Source organism: Prionailurus viverrinus, chromosome X (assembly GCF_022837055.1).
Source record: "Prionailurus viverrinus isolate Anna chromosome X, UM_Priviv_1.0, whole genome shotgun sequence".
Taxonomy (NCBI): Eukaryota; Metazoa; Chordata; class Mammalia; order Carnivora; family Felidae; genus Prionailurus; species Prionailurus viverrinus.
In genome coordinates this window covers 74,145,934-74,164,701 of record NC_062579.1, presented here as the reverse complement: position 1 = coordinate 74,164,701, position 18,768 = coordinate 74,145,934, and the positions used below count along the sequence as shown (strand labels likewise).

The 18,768-nt window shown below is 40.9% G+C and overlaps 1 protein-coding gene across 1 annotated transcript in view; it reads right to left on the bottom strand.

Moving 5' to 3' along the window:
* Positions 1-9,388, bottom strand: part of DRP2 (dystrophin related protein 2) — a 39,344-nt gene extending 29,956 nt beyond the window's left edge. The window contains exon 1 of the mRNA XM_047843906.1: positions 9,236-9,388. The gene's annotated coding sequence lies outside the window, so the exon portion shown is untranslated. The remainder of the gene's footprint in view (positions 1-9,235) is intronic.
* Between the last annotated feature and the right edge of the window lie 9,380 nt (positions 9,389-18,768).

The window sequence follows — 18,768 nt, the reverse complement described above, 5'->3', positions numbered from 1 at the left end:
TATATAGCTCCTCATCCCCAAAGAGATTCTCCAAAGAATGGTTGAAAATATGGCTCCCCTCTCATCTGACACCGACAGAAAACAGATAAAACAACAGATAAAAAATAATTACTATAGATGTGTCACAAGCATGAAGGTTACAAAATGCTTGCTTTCAGACCTCTTTTTATATCAACATTTTTATTTTTGCTGATTACACAAATAATGCATATTCTTTACAGAAAAACTGGAAAATACAAAAAACATCATAAGGATGAAAATAAAATAACCTATAACACTACCACCCAGAAATAACTAATAGGTATGAAGCCTCATAGTAGTTTTTCTATGAAAAAATATATCCATACATATCCAATTGCCATCATATGATATATATCATTTTGAATTGTGCTTTTTTCATTTATCATTTATATCATGATCATTTAAAAATTTTTTATGTTTATTTATTCTTTTTTTAATGTTTATTTTTGAGACACAGAGAGACAGAACATGAACAGGGAAGGGTCAGAGAGAGAGGGAGACACAGAATCTGTAGCAGGCTCCAGGCTCTGAGCTGTCAGCACATAGCCCAACAGGGGGCTCGAACTCACAGACCGTGAGATCATGACCTGAGCCGAAGTCGGAAGCTCAACTGACTGAGCCACCCAGGCGCTCCAATGTTTATTTATTCTTGAGAGAGAGAGAGAGAGAGACAGACAGAGTGTAAGCAGGGGAGGGGCAGAGAGAGAGGGAGACACAGAATCTGAAGCAGGGTCCAGGCTCCAAGCTCTCAGCACAGAGCCCGATGAGGGTCTTGAACCCATGAATGGTGAGTTCATGACCTGAGCCGAAGTTGGATGCTTAACAGACTGAGCCACCCAGATGCCCTTATATCATGATCATTTTAGAATGTCACTATTCCTCTAAAACATGATTTCTAATGACTGCAAAGGTGATAGAGCACTATGGTTGAGGCCATGGGCTTTGGCATCATACAGACCTAAATTCAGATCCACACTATTCAACTAAATAGCAGTGTGGCCTGGGATGAGTTAACCTCTCTCTGACCTTCGGTATTCCCATCTGCAAGATGGAGATGACAATGATATTGCCGTCATAGTTATTCTAATTATTAAAATTAATAATGTATTTAAATAACTTAGTAGAGTCCCTGGCAATAGTACACTGCTCAATAAATGTTAGCTGTAATCATTGTATCCTATTCAATTGAATGGATATACCATAATTTTAATAATTAGACATAAGTCACACTGCAATGAACAGCCTTATGCTTATTTGTGATTCTTTCCTTAGGATATTTTCCTAGAAGGAAAACTTCCTGGACCAAAGGGTATGAACAATTTCAGGTTTGTGATGCATACTTCTAAATTGCCCTAGAAAAAAATAGATCACTTTATACTAATACCAGCAATGGATGAGAGTGCTGTTTCCCAGCATACTTGCCAACAGTGAGTATTCTTATTTTTAAAACATCTTTGCCAATTTTTTAAGAGAAGATGGCATCTTAAGGAGTACTCCATATTTCATTAATTACTAAAGATGCTTAACTTTTTTCCTATACTTTTAGTGGCCAGTTCTATTTCTTCTTTCATGAACTATCTTTGTCTCTTTTGAGGTTCACCTGTCTGCAGATTAACTTCCTTCCTTCTTATTCCTCTTCTGACCTGATATCAGGTTGATGCTTCACAAAACAAAAATAAAACAAACACAGGAGTCAGAGAATTCAGATAGTCTAATCCCAGTATAGGCAGAGAAGGAATAAACTCCTTCTAGTCCTACCTTGACTATCCTCTGCTGTTTCCAGACTTTGCCACTTGTGACCTCAAGTCATTTCACCTCTCTAGATCTTGGTTTGCTAACCTGTAAAACATTAATGTTTAAGAGTTGTCAAACATTGGGGTGCCTGGGTGGCTCAGTCAGTTGAGCACCTGACTCTTGGTTTCAGCTCAGGTCATAATCTCATGGTTTTTGGGTTTGAGTACTGCATCATCAGGCTTTGCACTGGTGGTATGGAGCCTGTTTGGGATTCTCTCTGCCCTCTCCCCTGCTTGTGCTCTCCGTCTCTCTCTCTCTCTCTCTCTCTCTCTCTCTCTCTCAAAATAAATAAATTTTTAAAAATAAAAAAAGTTGTCACACATCAAAATGCTAGCATTCCCTTAAAAAAAAAAAAAGAAAATGCTAGCACCCCCTGTACTTGTATAACATGCTTTTGTAGCCTGCTATTGTCTTTCTTGATCCTTAATGCAACCTGGTAAGGATGGCCCAGGAAGGATTATGATCCTATTTGAGAGATTAAGATGCTGAGACACAAGTGAACCAGGGCACCTGACTCCTGACCAGTGCTCTTTGTTCTGCACAAAGATTCTTATTTCTGCCTATGTGTCTTCATGATGTCCCACATTACCACCTGTACTTACTGATTCTCTTCCTATTTTTCTTTTTAATTTGCAGAGGCTGTGAGGAATTGGAGAGGAATCTTAGTCCCCAGATGGTCAAGTGTAGGAAATAAGACACATTTTTTTAAAGTATAACTTAAGGGAAAAAATGATTCATACCTTATGTGGGACACAGAAATCATGTCTTGAGAGGTCACAGAGGAAGAAGTGTTCGCCTTAAGTTGGAGGGATTTAGGACGTATTTATGGAAGAGATGGTTTTGAGCTAAGGTGATTTGTACACATGGAGTAGTGTGAAGGATGCTTTGGGGGTGGAACTGACTCTTCTGTGCTCTCCCCTAGGGATCCTGCTAGATACCAAATTGTGGCTTTTTGCTACTAGGAATGCCCTTCTTGGTTTTCAAAACCACACATACACCCTTTCAGGAAGATTAAGATGGGAGAAATTATTTCTCTTGGGCAGAGATAAAAGCTTTAAAAACATATGGGAAATACAAGGATTCCAACATGAAAGTAAAATTATTGGCTCATGGAAGATAAGATCCATGCCTGATATTTATTTATATCCCACATATTTTTTAAGACAGTGCCGGGTACAGAGCATTCACTCAGTGAATGTTTCCTGACTTGATTTATGGAATTAAACTCCAATTAGGTAAGCATACAGGTTCTCAACTTTGTAGGTACAAATTCCAGGAGGCATGAAGAAAAATGCTTTGGATACACATATTTATTTTTATTTTGTGTAAAATGATGTATACAGAATGCTAGCATTTGAAGCAAGCCTTGAAATAGCCAAAAAAAAAAAAAAATGCAAACAACCTAAATGTCCATTACTAGGGGACTAGTTAAATAAATAATGGCATATCCATATAATGGAATTCTATACAGCTGTTAAAAACATAATTAAGAACTCTTTATGTGCCAAAATGGAATAATCTCTTGGGACATAATTTTAAGTAAAAAGAAAAGTAGAAAAAAATAAGGTAATTAGTTTACATTTGTGTAAAACCAAAAGAAAAATATGTGCTTATGTATGCAAAAAATTATATGCAATAAAAGTATACAAAAGAATCTGTTAATATTGATTGCTTTTGGAGAAGGGAGACAGATGGCTACTAGACAGGGGTGGGAGAATTCCCTCCATTCCTGTGGGATTTCCTCTCAGTTTTAAAAACATACCTGCAGAAAATACATAAAGCATATGTATAAAATATATAGAATTATTAGAAAGTAAATTCCCATATATTCACTGCTTGGGTTGAAAAATAGAATAATTACCCACACCCACAAAAGCCCACCAACAAGAGATGTAGTTTTTACTGAATATCCTTTTGTACCATGTCAATATATTAGCTATTTAACAGCTACTTCCTCCCTCCCTTCCCCACTCCTCACCAAAATGTCATGGACTTCTTCAACTGTTTTATGTAATCATTAGTGTCACAGTTTTTCCATAGCCCAAATAAATAATAACAGTTAAAACTTATTGTATTCCATGTTTTACATAATTAACTAATCAGTCTACATACACCAAGTTCTTTAATCTTCACAATAACCCTATTAAGTGGTTTCTATTGTTTCCATTGTGCAGCTAAGAACACAGAGGAACAGAGGCAGTAAGTGCTTCAGAGTGATATTGTGAATATGCGGTGAGAAGCTGGGATTTGTATCCAGGCAGGTGTGTCCAAGAATACAAATTCGTCACTGTTACACTATTCTGCCTCTGTATTCTAGAACACGGGCCCTGAGGCATTGTAGTCACTAACCTTAGCAAGCAGAGATTTTTTTGGCTATGGGCCACCAGATGGGAGCCCAAGAACTGACTCACTCATGCCTTACTCAGGCAAAGATACAAGCAGCTTAGAGAAGGCAGTGAGTCTGAGGTCTGGGGTACCACCCAGCTGGCAAACCCTACGGAATATTTACATGACTTTCCTAGGACATCTGAGAAGTAAAATTCTGGTCAACTGTCCTAGCTTCTGAGCTTCTCCAGTGCCTTAGAACTCAGTAAATTTTTTTTGTTTGTTTGTTTAAAAAATTTTTTTTTCAACGTTTATTTATTTTTGGGACAGAGAGAGACAGAGCATGAACGGGGGAGGGGCAGAGAGAGAGGGAGACCCAGAATCGGAAACAGGCTCCAGGCTCCGAGCCATCAGCCCAGAGCCCGACGCGGGGCTCGAACTCACGGACCCCGAGATCGTGACCTGGCTGAAGTCGGACGCTTAACCGACTGCGCCACCCAGGCGCCCAGTAAATTTTTTTTAATGAATCAATAAGTTCTTTCTGCCTATAAAACTAGAGAAGTCGAGGAACCTATCCTAGAGGAATACTTGCAGAAATGGATGAGGGTAGCTGCTGCAGCATTGTTTGCAATAGCAAAACTCTGTAATCGACTCAAATGTCTATTAACAGGGGACTGGTTAAGTGGACTGTGTCAGAGAGGTGGCACAGCACGACAGGTAATGGTGTGGGCTCTGAGCCAGGACATTCAGGTTTGCATCCTGGCTCCACTATTTATCAGCACAGATTTGGATAAGCTCCCTGACCTTATTGTGCTTCAATTCCTGCACCTGTAGAATAGGGATAACAAAGAGGCCTACCTTGTAGCCTTGTTACAAGGAGTTAATTCATAGTTTCTGATACCTAGTAAGTATTCAAATCTTACCTATTATTGGAGCCACTCACAAAATGAAATATTATACAGCTGTTAAAAATAAATAGGTGGATCTATATACACTGATTTGAACAGACATTGAAGATATATATTTTAGATAAAATAAGTTAGGAATAATATGTCTAATAGAACAACAATTATGCAAAAAGCTTTTGTAAAAAATCTACATGTGTATATGCATAGAAAGAAAGCCTGCAAGGATACACAGAACTGTTCAGTAACATTACTCTGGAGAGTTGTGTGAGGGAGAGTCTCCCTTTGATTTATATACTTTGTGTATGTATATATATGTACACACACAACTATGTATGTATATATATATATATATATATATATAAACATACATGTACATATAAATGTATGTATTTTATAACAAGCATTTATTATTCTTGGAAGAAAAATAAATAGGGAAGACTTCTAAATCATGAGAGGCTTGGAAAAAAACAGAGCAGGGGGATGAAGACCCCCTTCCCATGGGCTATAGATTCCTCTGTCCAACCCAAACTAACATGAAATGATGGCCCCCCCTCTCTCACAGCACTGACTTTCTACCTGACAGCATGGCACTAAGAGAGAAGACACACATTTAATTGGTACTGAACCTTGTTATCTGTTCCTAAAATAATTATTGCAATGTAGCCAAAAACTGAGGTTTTGCTTCAGATGCTCTCACTTAATGAATAAATCATGGAGCCTCAGATTGTCAAACTGGAAGGAATCTTAGAGATTATCTATACCAACCCCCTCATTTACACACAGAAACAAGGACATGTGCTCCTGAGAAGTTAGCTGTCAAGAAATTTTGAGAAATGGAGTTTATTTTCCAGTGAAAAGAATCAGAGATGCATCCCCATGGGGAGCATTTTATTCTAAGGCCAATTAATGCAATACATCTGAAACCTTGATACACTGCTGGTGGGAGTATAAGTTAGTAAACCATTTTGCAGAGCAATTTGACGATATCTCCCAAAGGTGAAGATTCTCACACCCTGTGATGGAATGATTCTCTTCTAGATATATACACAATAGCAATAGTCACATAAGAATATCTACAAATGAATGATCATAATAGCCCTGTGAGCCAAAACCTGGAAATAGCCTAAATGTCCATAAACAGCAGAATGGATAAATAAATCAAGGCATATTTATTAAATGGCATGTTATACGATAGTGAAAAAAATAAGTGACCTAGAGTCACATGTCACAACATGGATGATTTGTAACTATAACACTGAATTTTTAAAAATTGGACAAGAATACGTACCATTGATATAAAATTTTAAAACATGAAAAGAAGTGGTGTGTGCTGTTTAAAGACACATACATATGTAGCAAAAGTATAAATAAATGCATAAGAATCATAAACACCAAATCTAGGAGAGTGGTTACTCTGGAGGGAGCTTTAATCATAGAAGGATAGACAAAGGGTTTCAACTCTACTGGTGATGCTTTTTCTTAAGCTGGGTGATGCGTATTCTGATTTTCATTATATTATTCTTTATATCTTTTTGAGTGTATAAAGATTTTCACAATACATTGTTTGAAACAACGCAACAAATCTCATGCTGAAAAACATTCACTTTTCAGATATAACAAAATACTAAAAAAATGTATAAGATACAAATGCTGTACTCCAAATGACAGGATTATTCCTTAAAGCTGTTTGATTTTCCTGGGACTAGTGTCACAGGAGGGAACTTGCTAGAAAAGGAGCAATGGACTGATAATCAGGAGATAAGGGCCCCACTCTTTCAGATACTTATCAGCTATGGAAAGGGGAACAATTTGATTAACCTCTCAATTTTTTTCACATTTAAAAATGCTGTGTTAGACTAGATTATCTTACACATTTTTTCCATGTGACAATTTCTTCCAGCTTTTTTATTTGTTTGTTTGTTTGTTTGTTTGTTTGTTTTGAGAGCAGTTCTCAAAACTGTGTCTGTAGGATGCTAAAGTGTTTTCCATGTAGAAAACTGTTCCCTGGTCAAATCAGTTTGGGATATACCAGGTTAAACAAAATTAAAGAGATTTATTTATGGCACTATATCTCAGAGCTTTGAATATGCGTCCATACATTGTGACTCTAAGCAGAGAACTCTGTTATGAAGCATTTTCAACAAATTATAACAAGCATTTATTTTTCTTGGAAGAAAAATAAATAGGGAAGACTTCTAAATCATGAGAGGCTTGGAAAAAAACAGAGCAGGGGGAAGAAGACCCCCCACAGAATGCACCCCCCCCCCACTACTACCACCACCGCTCCTTACTTTAAAACACAATCTATTAACATTCTCTCAGAACAGTGTTCTATGAGACATCAGTTTGGTAAATGCTGTCCTAGAAGGATTTGTCTCACTTGCTATCTCTGTTGCCAGTGTGTGTTCAGAATCCTTTATAAGGGAGGAATGTGGTTTGATGGTATAGCTTTCCATACAGTGGGTTTCTTTTGGGTGAGTGTCCCTGGCAAGTTTAGAAGGATATCTTCTTGGGCTTCATTAGTGAGAGCCTAATCCTATCTGGCACTCTGGCAGATTTAACATCAGAAACTTCTGGGTATCTATATTGAGAAGTGCTGCATCACTGACACACTCTGTACATCTGGCTCTTGGGCCTTTGTTAAGTTTTCTGCTTCTGGCCATGCTCTCCTCCTTTGGGTGATTTTGGAACTGAAGGATGCTCTGGGCCGGAGCTGAGAGATACTTGTCAAGAGCAGAATGCCTGGGGGAACAACTGTCATAGGAAGAGGGACCTTTTCCATATGTCTTCTTCCCCCAGCAAGAGTTTGCAGGAAGCAGGACTGCAGGGCAGAGGCTAACTCACCCAGCAAAAGAGGGGCTTGGTCTTCTCTCAGGGACAGGATACTTATCAATTTCACCTGCAGTATTTCCATTTCCTGGAGGGTTTCCTTGAGGCTCCAAAGTTCTCTGGAACCATCCCCCCACCCAAATCCCACAGAGCAAATCTTCTGAGATTTGTGGTTCCCACAGGGCCTTTTAAAAGGTGTTTTACCTGAGGGCCTTTAATCTAGAAACAAGGGTGCCTTTGGAAAAGCCAGGAACTAAGGTGAACTAGAAATAGAGGTGTTTTTTTTAAGGCTTTAGTTCTTTTGAACAATCACAAAGAAAACATAAGAGGAAAGTATGTTCTTTTCCATTCAGCATGCACCATGCTCTCAGTGGAAACAGGCAGCTACCACTGCCATCCCTCCTTCTCTATTCCACTCCACCCAAGCCCAGCCCAGCTACCTGCTTGGACCCAACACCCATGAGGCCTAGCTCCACCTGCCTACCAAAGGCAGGACAAACTTTAACTACCCACACAGTCTCAAGCCCACTTACCAGGCTTGGACACTGGACCTTGTGCCAGGAAAGGTGAGGAGACCAGAAGGAACAAGGTGTTTGACTCCAAGAGATGTAAACCCCATTTCAAAGCACACCAAGCTATGCTCTCAGAAGTGGAGAGGTACCCTCCTGATTGCAGGAGTTAGAAAGGCAACCAAGGGAAGAAGCAAAGGACAAAATCCAACAGGGAAGATAAATTTAACCATGAAGTAAGGGCAGATATCAGGACGTGCCTTCAGCACCAGGCTCCTAAATCAGAGCCCAGTTTACTCCAGGGAAGCACTCCTGTGTCCTGTCTGCTGACCAGACATTCATTTACTCAGGGAACCCGCTCTGAGGTCCCACATTTCCTCTCTCCTCCCTTTTCAATCAATGCTCTCCACACCCCTTCCCTTCCCTCCCACCAGGAAATGCACCCTTGGACAAAAGGCATGTCATTGAGAACAAACATAAATGAACAAACAAACAAACAAATAAATAATACCCTTCTCCCTCTCTAAGAAGCAAACCGTGGACCTTCCTCTTATTCATTACTTGCACACATTGGCTTGTGTTTCTGTGCCAGGGCACCTTTTCTCTCCCCTCTGAATCCAAGCAGTAGCTACTTCATTGTGGGCATTTTTAAAAGCAAGTTTTCCCCCAAAGGCACATGCAGGAAGCAGGCAGGCATGCACACACACACATACACACAAACACACACACACTCACACACACGCTTACACACACGCACACAGAGTCCTCTGGAGCTTCCCTTCCCTCAATCATTTCCTCTCAGTCAGCCTGAAAAGGGCGAGGCTGGGGAATCATTTCTCTGTGGCCTACCTTCTGATTCCTTCGGGTCTGAGGAGCAGGCTGCAACTGGGAGCTGGGAGGCTGGCGCTGGGCTGCCTCTGTGAATCAGCAAAGAAGTCCCTGAGACAGGGATGCCGACAGCTGCTGTATGCACACTCTCCCTCTGTCTCTCCCACCTTCCTGCCCTCTTCTCTTTCTCCTCCTCCTCCTCCCCTCTCAGAGCCGCTCTGTGTTGCTATGCAATCACATCAGGACTAACAGCATCATTCTGACCTCCGGCAAAGATACCCTTGACTGGGCAGAATGCAGAAAGAGCAAGGACAGTTTTGTAAAACTACCAGAGCCTTAGCGGCTCTCGGAGATTTCAATTCATTAGAAGCAGAGGAGGAAAGCGGAAGAGGCTGAGGCAGAGGGGGAGAGGGGGAGAGGCTTCCACTGGGGAGGAGGAGACAAAAGAGGCCTGGAGATCAATACAAGCTGCTGAGTTAGGAGCCTGGGCCCCAACTTCCACAGATCTAGCCCAGATCCAAAGCCAACTTCAGAGCCAGCAGCTGGCAGTGTCCCTCAGTAGCCAGTCCAGGATTCAACTTCTGTGTTGGAGGTTGAAACACTCTGCTCTAGAATCGTCACTGGTACTCAAGGCTCAGTCTTAGGCTAGGGCAACCTTCCAGTCACCCATAAGTTCTATGCTTACCCCTGATAGATCTACATGTAGAAAAAAACCTCCACAATAAGGGAAACAAAAGGGACCTTGAATGATTTGAGAAAATATATTTCCTCCATGCCTCTCCTCAGCAAATACCCCAGTTGCTCTCCCTCCTTCTGTCCATACCAGCCCTTACTCCTTTATTACCTCTGTTAAGGAGAAGACAGTATAAGTTCCAAACACCCTGAGAGAACTCAGAAAAGCCACTAAATGGATAGAGGGGATTATATCCCTTTACAGAGTGCCCAGCACACAGTAGGTTACTTAATAAATATTTGTTGAATGAGTAAATTGAATGGATGGATGGATGGATGGATGGATTGAATAGCAGCCAGAAAGTCACCATGTCCATCCTCCTACACAAATATACTCATACTTAAAGCTCTAGCAGCTCCAGGAGAGGGCAAAGGATAAGAGAAGCATTCTTCTTTCCTCCTTCCACTTCTGAGAACAGGGTGTATATGAGAGAAACAGTGGTTTGGGGAAGGGGGGGTTGTTGCGTAACTTCAAGAATTTGCATCTGGGGCACATGGGTGGCTCAGTTGGTTAACCATCCGACTTCGGCTCAGGTCATGATCTCGCAGTTGACGAGTTCAAGCCCCGTGTCAGGCTTTGTGCTGACAGCTCAGAGCCTGGAGCTTGCTTCAGATTCTGTGTCTCCCTCTCTCTGCGCCACTCCCCAGCTTACACTATCTTTCTGGTCTCTCAAAAATGAATGAACATTAAAACAATTTTTTTAATATATGAAAATTATTGTCAAATTGGTTTCCATACAACACCCAGTGCTCATCCCAAAAGATGCCCTCTTTAATATCCATCACCCACCCCCCCATCAACCCTCAGTTTGTTCTCAGTTTTTTTAAGAGTCTCTTATACTTAAAAAATTTTTTAAAAAAGAATTTGCATCTAAAAATTTTATAAGCTCTGATGGCACTGGAATATAGAACAGAACATATTTCCTGGCCCAAAGGACCTGGGTCTAGTGCTTACAAACTGTCTATAGGGACTGAGCATAATAATAATTATTATCATTATTATTATTGAAAACCCTCAGCTAAGAAATAGTGTGTATGTGTTTTTCTTTTGAGATAAAATTTTTAAAAACTTAGGCTGCTGGTTTCAGTAAAAGTTTAGCGTCAAGGCGTAATCTCCTCTTTAAAACAAGCGAACAGGGGCACCTGAGTGGCTCAGTTGGTTAAGCATCTGACTTTGGCTTACATCATGATCTCAGCCCCGCATTGGGCTGTCTGCTGTCAGCACAGAGCCCGCTTCGGATCCTCTGACTCCCTCTATCTCTGTCCCTCCCCCACTAGCACGCACTCTCTCTCTCAAAAATAAATAAACATTAAAAAATAAATAAAACAAACAAACAAACAAAATGGGAACAAACTGCCCCCTCCCCCAAGCTAGGCTTTTAGAGCTATGTTGAGTGACCCCTCCTGTTTGGCCAAAGCAGCAGCAGCCAAGCCTCTGTGCAGGCCCAGAAAAGGTCTTTGATTTCTGAAGGTGCTTTTGGAAGAACATCCAACATCTCCATCGACACACCCTCAACAGAGCATTTCATTTCTTAGCTACCCAGCCTAGCCCAGGCCAGACCCTGAGTCCCAGCCCCAGTCTTAGCCCTGGCAGCTTGCAGGGTTTCTCAATACCATGCCGCCCCAGGAGTCCTTTACAACTGACTTGGAAGGACTTGGAGGGGAGAGTTGGCTAGAAGAAAGACCAGAGGGAACACTCTGAAAAATTGTTTGGGCTAGCACAGATGCAGAACAATGGCAAGAGACATACACCAAACACATGGCAACCTGACTCACTATTCATCCCGGCACCAGCTCACCAGTAGGCCAAACAAAACCAGAGTCTTAGGTCTGGAAGGAGGAAGGAGAGTGAGCTGGATGGGGCACCCACTTTGACTATAGTTGGACTTATCCAGATCACAAGGAACACTTGGAATAATCCTTTTTCTACCTCTAGAGAAAGCATTCAGGCTGCAGATACAAAAGTACAGTACCAGCCTCCATGAAAATAAACCCACAGAGTTTGTTTTGAGGGACATAACAAAAGGTTTCCCCAAATCTCTTTCCCACTGACCCCATCATGATGGAAAAACCACCCCTCCTTATTTCTCTGTTTAAGGCACCAAGGACTCCCGTGAAAATGGGAATGTTACCTACCAGACAAAAAAACCCCACAAAACATTAGGTCATTATCAGCTAGCAATACCTAAGTTTAATTATTAGATTATACTAATAACAGTTATAATGGTTAACATTATTGAGCATATATTTGAAGTGCTTTGCACACATTATTTCATTTTATCCTCACAACACACTTAAAATAGCTTCTCTTGGAGCGCCTGGGTGGCTCAGTTGGTTGAGCATCTGACTTCGGCTCAGACCAAGATCTCGCAGTCCATGAGTTCAAGCCCCACGTTGGGCTCTGTGCTGACAGCCCAGAGCCTGGAGCCTGCTTCAGATTCTGTGTCTCCTTCTGTCTCTGCCCCTCCCCCTGCTTGCACTATGTCTCTCTGTCTCTCTCTCTCAAACATAAATAGCCATCAAAAAATTTAAAACAAAACAGCCTCTCTTATTGCCCCCATTTTACAGATAAAGCAGTGTAACAGGGAGGTTAAATGACTTGTCCAAGGTCACACAGCTAATGTGCTATGGAGCTAAGGCTTATCCTAGACCTCTGTGGGCAATGTCCACATGGTGAACCACTGCTATTCTGCCTCCATTCATCTAGCAGTGGCCTGAAGAGATGTCAGGCCTACGTAGGTCACTGAGACAAATGTGACTAGGGCAGAAGAATTTCCTCAGATAATTTTTCCATCCTTTGTACTTTTTCTCAAGCTATTTACTCTACTCAAATTGCCTCCCTTCCTTTAGAGGTTAGAGACACAGGGACCTTAGAGGTCAGACTTCTCTCTCTGAAGAGTCCCAAGTGAGCAGATCCCACCAAAAAAAAAAAAAAAGGTTAAGGCCATGAATGGAGTATGAAAAGGAAAAGAGAAATGACCTTGAGATGAGGTAGAGTTCTCCAGTTTGCCATGGTCCCCACATAGCCTACTGTACTTCTCTACTTTACTGTATTTGGTCTACTGGCTTAGCTCCTATGGGCTTTTCACCATGTGCCATCTCACAGGACACTGAAGGCACATTCTTTACTGTTGTTGGTCTTCTGAGGTATTTGGAGAAGAGTTGTTTGGTTTTTTTCCTGGAGGGTATTGGGATAGACAGAGTCTCTAGTTGTATTGCAGGAGAGGTAACATCTTTCCTTACTAACTAGATAGATGAGCCCACTCTGACATTTAAGCCCCAGTGAGACTCTTTCTCACCCAGGGAACATCTGGACAAACCAGAGCAAGCACATAAGCTAGCTTTAACTATTTCTCTGAGGAGGGCAAAGAAAAATCTAAGTAGTTTGGGCTACAAGCTTTGACTGCAGTTCTATCCTGATAACTTGTAGAAGGATGCTTGAGACCCATCCTGTATCATTGAACAGGACTTTGCTAGGTGGACACGGATAAGTAAAGCATTTCTAGGTAGGTAGAGAGAAACCATGTGCAAAGGCACAAAGCTTAGAGAATTCAGCTTGCTGAGGGACTGCAAGTACTAGTTAAGATAGGGATACGGGTAGGAAATGGGAGGTGGCAGGAGGTGGCTATAGAAGCACACAAGAAGGTGTGCTAAGGATCATTTAAGAGTTTTTTAAAGGCAGGCAGCATGGTCAGATTTATGCTTTAGAAATATTATTCTAACGCCTTTCATCTAAAGAACAATTACTGAGCTCCTACTACATGCTAGGCCTGTGGTAGATCCCAGGGGCACAGAGAAGACTCAGAGACTCAGAAACTGCCTTGAAGTTGCTCATAGCCCAATGGGTTAGACAATTAAACACGAATGCAATAGAATGATAAGTGCAATGTAGGGTGACTTGGAGGGGAGAAAGGCCAGAAGCTTGGATGCCGGGTAGGAGGCAGTTGTAGGTACTTATCAGCTGGGGGTCTGAAGCAGAGGAGTTGGTAGTGAGGGTGAACAGCACCCTCCCCCAGTGATTCCTCCTCATATTATCCTTTCCTTTTATCATTTCTTCCCAGCCTTACTACTTGCTAAGTTGCTAAAGGAGAAATAAACAGTGAATAGCTTTTTTGTCCCTCGGGGGTGGGAGAGGTAGTATAGGGTCATTCCCATTGCCATTGGGTCCCTGACCATGTTTACCAAAACTACTTCAAATTGTTTCTACTCTTCTCAAATGCCCAACCCAAGCCCACCTACTTCAGCAAATAATCTCCATTCTTGCTTTACTGAGAAGGTGGGAGTTATCCCTGCAAAATTATTTTCTACCTCAGAATTTCTTCCAGTTTTCTTTCCCATCTATTATCCCCAGAGAAAGAAAACTCCTTTTTCTCCCCCTTCTTAAGGTCAATAGCTTTGCTCATCATCTCACAACATTCTCTTCCTATCTCCTCTAGAACTTTTTCCATAAATTTTCTTTCTCTTGCTTCCATGTTCAACCTTTTTCTTGCCTCTAACACTTTCTCTGCTGTCTAAAAACATGTGAGGAACAGGAATTTTGCTGACTTCTGTGAGCTGAGAAGTGGGAAGAATGTTTCCCTACTAGAGAAAGCCCCCTTCACACCCACCCCCCTGCCACAACCCACCACACACACACACAACCACGTCAAGACTGTTTTTACAGACAAGTTGGAGAAAGTTTAGAGGAAAGTAAAAGTATCAGAGCAAGGAATTCCCAGGTTTTAGGTCAGGCTAGGAAGTAAAAAGCAGCACTAATAAAATGCAGAGGACAAGAATAACCCTCTGTCAGTTATTTACAGAGTGGTTTTTGCCACTTTATTTGTCTAGCAGAGGTCGCTTCCAATGAATTGGGGTTTCATGCAACAAAACCAAAAGGGTTAAGTACAGGGATAGACAAAGGTGAAATGCCTCAGGAGAAGTTGGGATGTGAGAATGAGTCAGACAGTAGGAGGAGGGGAGTGTGTATGACATAGACAAGGAAGCAGGAATTTAGGAGATAAGTTGGAGAAACATGTTAGGAATATAGGGCCACACTGCTGAAAAATCTGAATTTTGTCATTGGAGTTGATAAGCAATAAGGCAAAGCTATGATAGACCAAGAATTGAAGTCTCAGTGTTGTCCCAGTCAATGTTCTGAACATCCTCTGCAGCTTTTGTCAAACATCTCAAATGCAGAACTCATCTTACACACTTGGTTACCTTCTACCCTCTTTTACTGTTCTTAAAGCTTCTGCTAAACCAGAGCCAGCAGCTGGGATGTTATATAACCAAATATTACATTCTGTTTGTTTTCAAATGCATTCCATTTAGGCCAAAACCACTTCAGTTACAGCTAAAGTGGAAAAAACACCAAATTAGGAGTTAGAAGACAAAGGTTCTAATCCCAAGTTTGCTATTACATTGCTGTTAACCTTTTGAGACATGTTGTTTTTTTTTCTTCTTATGGAGAGGATAATACCGGCCTTGTTCAGTTGATTAGATTGTGAATCAAACAGGATAATGAATGTGAACATATATTGAATATACTGTATTTATAAAGTGCTATTCAAATGTAAGAGATTATTATTTTTATTGCTTGAAGGTCCTAGTGGCTTACCTATCTGCAGAAGACATAAAGACCCAGAGTAGATTATAGCAAAGGAAGCAGTGCCAGGAATGTAATTAGCTCCTGTTTCCATGATAGATCAGGTATTTTTCAAGTTTGTTTGTTTTTTTGTTTATTTAGAGAATGCACAGGGGAGGGAGAGAGAGAGAGAGAGAGAGAGAGAGAGAGAGAGAGAGAGAATCCCAAGCAGGCTCCGTACTGTGCAGAGCCCAATACAGGGCTCAAACTCACAAACTGTTGAGATCATGACCTGAGCTGAAATGGAGAGTTGGATGCTTAACTGACTGAGCTACCTAGGTGCCCCATAATAGGTCAGATATTATAGCACTTTAAGTAGACATACCAACAAGGCAGTCAGACTCTTATTAACCATCTTTATGTTATCAATCTTCCCATCCTCCTAGCCAACCCAGAATACTAGACACATGCACACATACTAACAATCTTTACATATGGGATTGCAGGATAGGATATACAATGCAATGAGAACTACTGGATCTCTAGGCTAAAGAGAACAGCTAATGATTTCTACTTTGATTGTGTTTAGGTTGCTGGGGCAAGGTGGGCATTTCTTGCTTGTAGCTTGTATTGAGAGGAGAAGGGTATTAATATTTTCTGAGCTCATACCCTGTGCCAAACACAGTGTAAGGCACTTGCCATCTGTTACCTCCTGTAACTTTCACAACAATTTGTGAAGTAAGGATTATTGTTCCCAACTCTGCAAATAAGGAAACTACAGCTCAGAGATATTAAGTAGCTTGTTCAAATTTATTAAGCTAATAAGATATGAAAGCTGGGATTCTACCCCAAATCCGTCTGACTCCAACGTTAATGCTCTTCCAACTTCTCTCCTCCCAGACAGTGCCTCAATATTAAAAGTAGGGCACATCCTAGAAATCACCACTTCTTGGTGCATTCAAAAGCACATAGTGGCATAATATCTGGCAAGTACCTTGGTCACCAACAGGTAGAGGCCCCTTTCAGGGATACTTTTAAATCCTGAACTTGTTTTGAAATCTAAAGCGAGCCTGATCCTAAAAGACAAGCGCCATCAGTCTTTTACATCTGGTAGTGATCTCCATACAGTTACGCTAAAGAAAGGCAAGATACTTGCCTAGCAGATGCAAAATTATAATTTCAAGGTGAGAATCTGTCAGTGATAAAAGGATGCCTCACACAGTGTTGTTCGGCCAATAACCAATCAAACTCAGAGTTACCACACTAGCCCCTCCTTCGGTTCAACTTTAAATTCAATCTTATAGGAGTGGATAGAGTCAGTAGGTACCAACTTGGTATGGTTTAAGGAGGATTAAAATGCCATTACTAATCAAAATGACTTCCTCCACCGGCCCTGCCATGAGACCTACAGTTTCCTATTAATCACTTCTCTCAGGTTAAGGCACTGTCAAAATATAAGTGCTATCTTCAGTCATTATACATTATACTCATTAGTTTATCACTTTCATTCTAATCACCAGACAGGTATGAGACACAAGGCAAATGACTATGAAGGGGAAGGCAGAGGGAAAGATTCAGTGTGATGTATGATGGGCAGCTAGAGTCCAGCAGGGCCAGATCAAGATACTTAGAAGCACCAAAGAGATAATGTTATAAACCCCACACACCCATATATAATTCAAGATATAAATAATACTAACCTGTAAAATAAGCATAAGATGGCTCAACAAAAATCTGATCTTTCCCATAATTACTACTATAATTCTTTCTTATTGCCATATAATTCACTCCTTAAAAGTATACAACTTAGTGACTTTTAATATATTCGGAGTTGTGCAACCATCACCACAATCAACTTTAGAACATTTTTATCACTTACCCCCACAAAACCCTTATCAGTCACTCCCACCCCCACTTCCACTCCCAGCCCTAGACAACCACTAATCTACTTTCTGTCTCTATAGATTTTCCTATTCTGTATATTTTATATGAGTGGAATCATAGAGTATGTGGTCTTTTGTGTCTGGTTTCTTTTACTTAGCATGTTATCAAGGTTCTTCCATGTTGTAGCGTGGATCAATACTTCATTCCATTCTGTGGCTGAATGATATTCCACTGCATGGATATGCTACAATTTACTTATCCATTCATCAGTTGGTAGACATGTGGGTTGTTTCCTCTTTTTGGTAATTATGACTATTGCTGCTATGAACATTTGTGTACAAGTTTTTACATGGACATATGTTCTTGATTCTTATAAGTATACACCTAGGAATGGAATTGCTGGGTTATGTGGTAAACTCTATGTATAACTTTTTGAGAAACTGCCAAACTGCTTATCAAAGTGGCTGTACCATTTTATATTCCTACCACACCAATACTTGCTGTCTTTTTTATTATAGCCATCCTAGAGGCGTGAAGTTGTATCTCATTGTGTCAATCCTTGTTTGAAATGTCAAATATCCAATTCTTTCTTTAAAATATTTATTTATTTATTTATTTATTTATTTATTTATTTATGAGAGAGGGAGAATCTTAAGCAGGCTCCATGCCCAGTGTCCCAATGCAGGGCTCAGTCTCACAACCATGAGATCACAATGTGAGCCAAAATCAAGAGTCAGACGCTTACCCAACTGAGCCACCCAGGAACCCCCCCCAAAAATCTTTAATTCCTCTATTTAGCTGATTTACTAAGCATATGCTTGATCTGCCAATTATTAGGCCATCCAGGACTGAGATCACGTTGAATTGATTTAGATCCTGGAGTTGGAGGGCACATAAGGGAGGGCCTGTTATGTAAAATATTTCCAACATCAAACCAAGACACAAAGATGACTAAGCCATACTCCTTCTTGAATAGAGGGAGGCAGACATCTTCTCAAACAACTGTGAAAAAAAGTAGAATGAGAGAAGTGCTCTAAGGCAATGGAAGAAGAGGGGGTGTTAGGACAATCCAGATGCAGTCCTCCCAAAGTATAGTGCTAAGCATCCCCAAATGTCACCAAAGTGGCCCAGCTCTCCATTCCTATGCAGCCACAGCATGAAGTCAGTCTTCTTGGAAACAGCTATTAGAGCAGGGAACAAGGCTCTTAGAGATATACTGCACTGAGCCTGGGAGGTATGTTTGTCACTTTCTCATTTCAATCACTATTCATACTTAACTACCCACTGTCTGACTCTTTCAGACTTGGCCTCATTACTTTTAGTCTTACGTCAATTTGTAGGACTGCACTGAAGAATGGCTATAAAGTGCTGTGTA